Source organism: Bos indicus, chromosome 7 (assembly GCF_029378745.1).
Source record: "Bos indicus isolate NIAB-ARS_2022 breed Sahiwal x Tharparkar chromosome 7, NIAB-ARS_B.indTharparkar_mat_pri_1.0, whole genome shotgun sequence".
Taxonomy (NCBI): Eukaryota; Metazoa; Chordata; class Mammalia; order Artiodactyla; family Bovidae; genus Bos; species Bos indicus.
Window position 1 is genome coordinate 68,130,692 of NC_091766.1, and position 6,836 is coordinate 68,137,527.

The following is a 6,836-nucleotide window of genomic DNA, read 5'->3' on the forward strand; positions in this document are numbered from 1 at the left end:
GTGTCCGACTCTGTGTGACCACATAGACGGCAGCCCACCAGGCTCCCCCATCCCTGGGATTCTCCAGGCAAGAACACTGGAGTGGGTTGCCATTTCCTTCTCCAATGCATGAAAGTGAAAATTGAAAGTGAAGTCGCTCAGTCGTGTCCGACCCTCAGCAACCCCATGGACTGCAGCCTACCACGATCCTCGGTCCATGGGATCTTCCAGGCAGGAGTACTGGCGTGGGGTGCCATTGCCTTCTCTGCCAAGAAAGGATTAGCCAGAGGCAAAGTGATAAAGAAGAGATTTATTAGAATAGAATGCTTGTGAGACATCAGATCCAGCAGGTGAGTGTTGTGCTACCCCAAGTACTCAGTGAGTTACATTTTTATCATCAAAGGAGGATAGAGGAGGGGAGAAAACCACCTTCTTTGTCTTTCTTTGAGTCTTCCATCACTAACTCCTCCTACAAGTTGGGTAGGGGAGTTTTTGGCCCTATATGGTGCATCTGGGACTGTCATGGAACTATGGAGAAATTATTTCAGGTCTCAGAACAGTGAGGGTCATTCACTTTGAAATGTACCCTTCCATAAATTATTTGTGTGTGTGTGTGTGTGTGTGTGCAGAGAGCATGTCCTAGGGGTCATTACCTTGTTCATGTCACTGGGCAGGTTTTAGCCCTATTTTCCACTATTGTTTTACAGTTTGAGGGCATGTCTCACGCTTCTGTTAAATGGTTTTATGGCTAAGCAAGTTAGCTTGGATTTGTTGTTTGGCAAGCAGATCTGGCTTTGATGCTAAGTGACTTGCTCTGCTTTATGAGACAAGCAAGCCCACATTGTTTCAGGATTTTTCCATTTTGTTCTTGGATGATCATCAACTTACAGGGATCTCTCTTACTTTTTTCTTTACATATAATTACCTCATGGGATTAACTATTAAATCACTATCATGTCCCTTTACTTTGTCCCTATAATTTCCTACTCCAAGTGTTTACCATTTTATGCTTAAAAGTGGGTAAGAAGTAACAGTGAGTCTTTAACAGTGAGTCTTTAACTGCTTCTGTCTGAGATGGGATGTAGGCCTGCCTGAGGAAGGAGTGAAATGTCTGGCTGGCTGTCTCTTTTCTGCGGTAAGAATTATAAACCAATTAGTATCATCCTTTTAGCTCTCTTAGACGTTAAGCTTTGGAGGATGGATTTACAAAAGACAAAAATGAAAAGAAATTAGCATTAAAAGAGATTATAACCATGATTTGGCGATCCAAAACATTTTTCCAAAAAAATTTCTAAATCTGGAAAAGGGTCATTTAAGTCCTTAATCTGTTTGTTTTTGATTAGGCCCATTATCTTAATATTTTATACTTCAGAGTTTATTAAGTCTTCTATCTCTGTTAATCTGTTCTTTATTTTCTATGAATATCAATTGGTGATAGAGTTGCTTCCTTGTCCCTCAGGAAACAGAGTGGCCCCTAATTTAGTTAAGTCCCTTCCACTACAGAGATAGGACTTGCCTGGTGGCTCAGACATTAAGGAATCCGCCTGTAATGCAGACCTGAGTTTGATCCCTGGGTTGGGAAGATCCCCTGGAGAAGGAAATGGCATCCCACTCCAGTATTCTTGCCTGGGAAACCCCATGGACAGAGGAATCCGGCAAGGGTCATGGGGTTGCAAGAGTAAAACACAACTTAGCAATTAAACCAGCATACCACCTTCCATTAAAGAGAGGACAATCAGGCGCAAACAGAAAGGAATATAAAAACAACTGGCCATTGATGTTGTACAAAAGGGGTTTCAGGAAAACTTCCATTACATATTTCTTATGTTTGTTAAGATTTCTAACCTTCTGGGTTAAGAAGGAGGTTGGCACCAATATCTCTAAGAAATTCTACTAAGTGGCCTTCTGCATCAATGACCACCTGAAGTTTGGCATTAGGTATGTAGATGGCCTCTCTAGGCAAAGTCACCTTTGGCTTCAGGCCACCTCAGTCTTCTGATTATGAAACTGTCAATAGCCAAGGGCCCCCTGTCACTCACTGGCATCTGGGGCATTCTCTCTTTCAATGTCCTGGATGTTTTCTAAAAGCTCATTGATCACAATCTTCCTTCGAGTGTCCCTTCTGTTCACACCTGGCACACTGATTTTGGATACCCATGGGTCTTGCACAGTCAAATGACCCAGGAAGTCTGGCCTCCCTTTCATGGTCCGTGAGTGGACAGGACCACCGCCATCATTTGGGCCTTTTGTGTATTTCTCTGGATGCATTCAGCCTTTTCAGCCATATCCCTATTATTGAAAACCAAATAAGAACTGGAGCAAATCACTCAAAAGGTCTGAGGACCTCCTCCTTCCAGCAGTTGCTTTTTGAATTTTGCGTCTGAAGTCTGGGGCAGACTGGGTTATGAAATGTATAGCCAAAAGGATCTGTCCCTCAGGAGAGGAGGGATCCACATTTGGGTGCTATTTAAAAGCTTCCACTAATCTCTCTTGAAAGACTGCAGGATTTCCCTCTGGTTCCTGTTGGACTTCTTTCACTTTTTTCATAGTTGATGGGTTTCACTATAAGCTTTTTCATACCCACTAATAAATAATTACTCCTATGGTCCTACTTATTTCTATCATTACAATTCATCTGGAGACTCCAATGCGGATCTGCCTCAGGGAAAGCATTGTTTTCCACCTGATGCACTGCATGGCCTTCTTGGGCTTGGGCTGCTACTCGGTCAGCATGGGCTCTGGCTGCCAGTACTGAGTGCTGTTCTTTCTTAGGAGAGTAGCGGTGGGATAAAATCTGTAAATACCCCCAGGTGAGATTCCCCCCAGGTAAGCTTCTTTGTGAAAATTTCAGAGTCCTCAGAAACACCTCTCAATTTATCCTCTGCCAGACTTAGATCAGACATCAAAGAAAACACATTTGTTTCTTAATTTTTATGAGAAAGTCCTCTCAGAGGAAGAACCATAGGAGCAGTTGGTTGGTAACATACTCTGGTATGCTCTCAGCCAGCTAGGCTGGGATTGGGTCCCTTGGGTAACTTGGGGTACCTAGGAGCTCCTGATAGTGGAGGTCGTTCCTCAGCCTTGGGTGTGTTTTCCCCTGGGATAATAGCCTCTGCTAGAGCAAGGGCTCCGCCTGTAAGATAGCTCCTGTTGCAGCAGCGGGGTGCACTCGAGCAGTAGTTAGCTATCCAAGTTTCCTTCCCATGTCAAAATCCCCTGTGTAATTTAATCAAGATTTGTACTTACAACTTTAGATGTTGTTCCTTCCAAAGTGGTCTCCCAAGCAGGTGTTACTGCCTGAGAAATTGCTGCTAAGGAATAGTAGAGAAGGTGTTCCAGTGGTGTTGACAGTGAGTAGACACTGGTCTTGCTGAAAATTGAAAATAAAGGATCAGCAATTATAAGGGTTGGAGGGAGGGGAAGACTGGGAAATCCTCTGCTGGGCACTTCAAGTACTTAGGAGGAAGTACCTTAAGTCTTGAGCTTCCCTGGTGGGTCAGCTGGTAAAGCATCTGCCTGCAATGTGGGAGACCTGGTTTCGATCCCTGGGTTGGGAAGATCCTCTGCAAGGCATGGCAACCCACACCAGTATTCTTGCCTGGAGAATCCCCATGGACAGAGGAGCCTGTTGGGCTATGGTCCCCAGGATTGCACAGATTTGGACACGACTGAAGCGACTTAGCAGGCAGGCAGGACCGTAAGTCTTGGAAGATGATTCCCATCAGTTTCCTTGTATATCATATACTTAAGAAAACTGATAAGAGGCCTTTCATCTAGGTTGGCCATAGTCCTCTAAATGATAGTATGTATAATCCCCCGGGAATAGATTATGGGCATCTAGTCACAATCCAAAGACCAGCTTCAGAAACAAGCTTAGAATCAGTGACCAGCTTCAGAAACAAGCTTAGAGTACCTTCTTAGTAACTCATTTAAGCTTTATAATAATATAACATAGTAACAAAGAACTATTTGAAAAGTAAGTTTTAGACAGTAGATACATACCTCAAGTAGCAAAACTAAAATTTTATACCTATTAAAACAATCTTTTTCTCTAAAATTACTCTCATTTTTATCAAATATAGCCAAATTAAGATTAATCTGTTCACAAAATAAGACTGCCAGATCGATCACATAGGCCTGTATAATTTTTCCAATAAGGTAGGTACCTTGGTTACTAAAAATACAAAAGTATACCTCAAGTGAAAAACACATTTTTAATCATTCTCTTTTCACTGTGAGGATACCAGTCTTGTAGCCAAAAAAGGCTTCAACCCATTAAATGAAGAATGGGGTTTGCCAGGGAGCCAGGAAAAGCCAAGTGGTCATCTTGGATTTCCCATATTCCTGACTGTTTAATTTACAGCTTTTTAAAAATCTATCTTAGTTTTTCCCATTTAGGAGCAGACAATAGTTGTGCTTCAAGGACATCAGACTGGCAAAAGTCTGACAATAAGGGGTTAATTTTCTTGCTGACAAATTTTACAACAAATATAAAGTTAACTTACTAACTTTTAGAAAACCCAGGTACGATAAAGTATTATGCTTAAGGTTGATGATGCTAAAAATATGTCTGCATTAATTAAAAAATGTAAGTTTACAGACTTGAGTTTTAACAGGGATACACACAAAATGTAGAAGAAAACTCGCAGAATTAGGAAGATGAGTATAGATTGCCAAATCCTGTCAGAAGCAGCCCAAAAGGTAAAATTTCTTCCTCTTTACATATCACACTCCTTGTCACATGTGCCAACCATAAGATCCCTTTTACATCTCCAAATATCCATACTACCTTTCTGTGGAAACCCACGTTGATTGCCACCGTTCCCCTGGTTCCCTGTCTTTACACATCCAGTAATCATTTCTATAGTCTGTACTTAGGTACCCAGAGTCCCAAATCATTCAGGGATGATCGGCCTGCTTAATACTGGCAGCAAGGGTAGAGTGTCCTTCCCAGAACTTTTGGACTCCGGAATGGCACCCCACTCCAGTACTCTTGCCTGGAAAATCCCATGGACGGAGGAGCCTGGTAGGCTACAGTCCATGGGGTCGCGAAGAGTCGGACACGACTGAGCGACTTCCCTTTCACTTTTCACTTTCATGCATCGGAGAAGGAAATGGCAACCCACTCCAGTGTTCTTGCTTGGAGAATCCCAGGGATGGGAGCCTGGTGGGCTGCCGTCTATGGGGTCACACAGAGTTGGATACGACTGACGTGACTTAGCAGCAGCAGCAGTCCCTTGGCCCTACTAGGACCCATCATCGACCTCCTTATCTACTGTCAGATGTGGTTGCCAGTTGAAACCACTAGGTGGCGATCTGGGAGCTCTGAGGAGCTCCAGTTCCCTAAATAGCACAGAAAGAATTCAGCCAAAGGCGGAAAAGGGATAAATCAGAAGTGATTTATAAGAATAGGACGCTTGTGAGACTCATAAGCTGACAGATGAGTGTTGTGCTGCACCAAGTACTTAATGGGTGACATTTTTATAATCAAAGGAGGGAAGAAGACCACCTTCTTTATTCTTTGAGTCTTCCATCACAAACTCCTCCTACGTGAAGGAGAGAGAGTTTTTACCCTATATGGTGCGTCCAGGACCGGCATGGCAGTATGGAAAACTTATTTCAGGTCTCAGTACAATCAAGAGAGTTCACTTTGAAATGCCACCTTTCTAATTCTGGCAAATGTCTTAATTTCTGCAAACCTCAGTTTCTTCTCCTTTATTATGAATGTAATAATAGAATCTTCCTCAAACATTTGGATGAGGCCTCACAACAAGATAATGCCCTCAAAAGCATCAAGCCCAGGCCTTTCCTATAAAAAGCACTCGGTGATTGTTTTTTATTATCAGTGACTCCCACAATTACATAGATAGCCCAGAACTCTCCCCTATGAGGTAATAACTATGAAAGCTTTGGTATAGTGGCAAGTCCCTATTCAACACTTACACTGTATCATCATAGTAATGATTATTTGATCAGAGGGAAGTACCGATCATCAGACACTAATCCCCACTTAGGCATCCAAAAGTCCACTCAGCCCCACATTTCCAACTGCCTGCTAAACATCATCCAGGAGCACTTCAAACTCAAGATCATCCAAATGATTTTCACTTCTTCTCCCAGGGTTCTTTTACCAGTGAACCCATCACATCAGCTAATCTCCCAAGTACAGAGACTCAGTCATTCTTCCTTCTTACTCCAGCCACCAGGTCCTCACAATTCCAAGTCCTAAATGGCTCTGACTCTGTCCCTTCTCTGCTGTTACCGCTGCTGTCACTCTAGCTGAGACACTCCTCTCCTGTCTGAATTATAGCAGGAACCTCCTGGGGAGCCTCTCTGCATAGAGGCTTGTGGAAAGTGAAAGTGTTAGTCACTTAGTCTTATCCAATTCCTTGGGACTCCATGGGCTGAAGCCCAGCAGGCTCCTCTGTCCATAGTATTCTGCCAGCAAGAATACTGGAGTGGGTAGCCATTCCCTTCTCCAGGAGATCTTCCCGACCCAGGGTTCCAACCCGGGTCTTCCGCATTGCAAGCAGATTGTTTACCATCCTCTCCCCTCCAACGTACCTTCCATAGACTTTACAGGAGCAATTTTTCCTAAAACAGAGCTGAAAATACCATTTCCTAATCCACACACATGAATGGTTCCTTAAGACCCTGGAATGAAATCTAAATTCTTCTGCCTATCAATGAAGTCCTTTAAGAACTGAGGCCACTCCGAGCTCCCCAGTCACCCTTAGATTAAACCAGGCTCTTAATCAATCACCAAAGATTTTACACTCTTATCCGTCCCTTTATTTCTTTTCAGGCTGTTCTCCCTATTTGTTCTCTCTGCTCAATGAAATGTTCTCATCCATGAA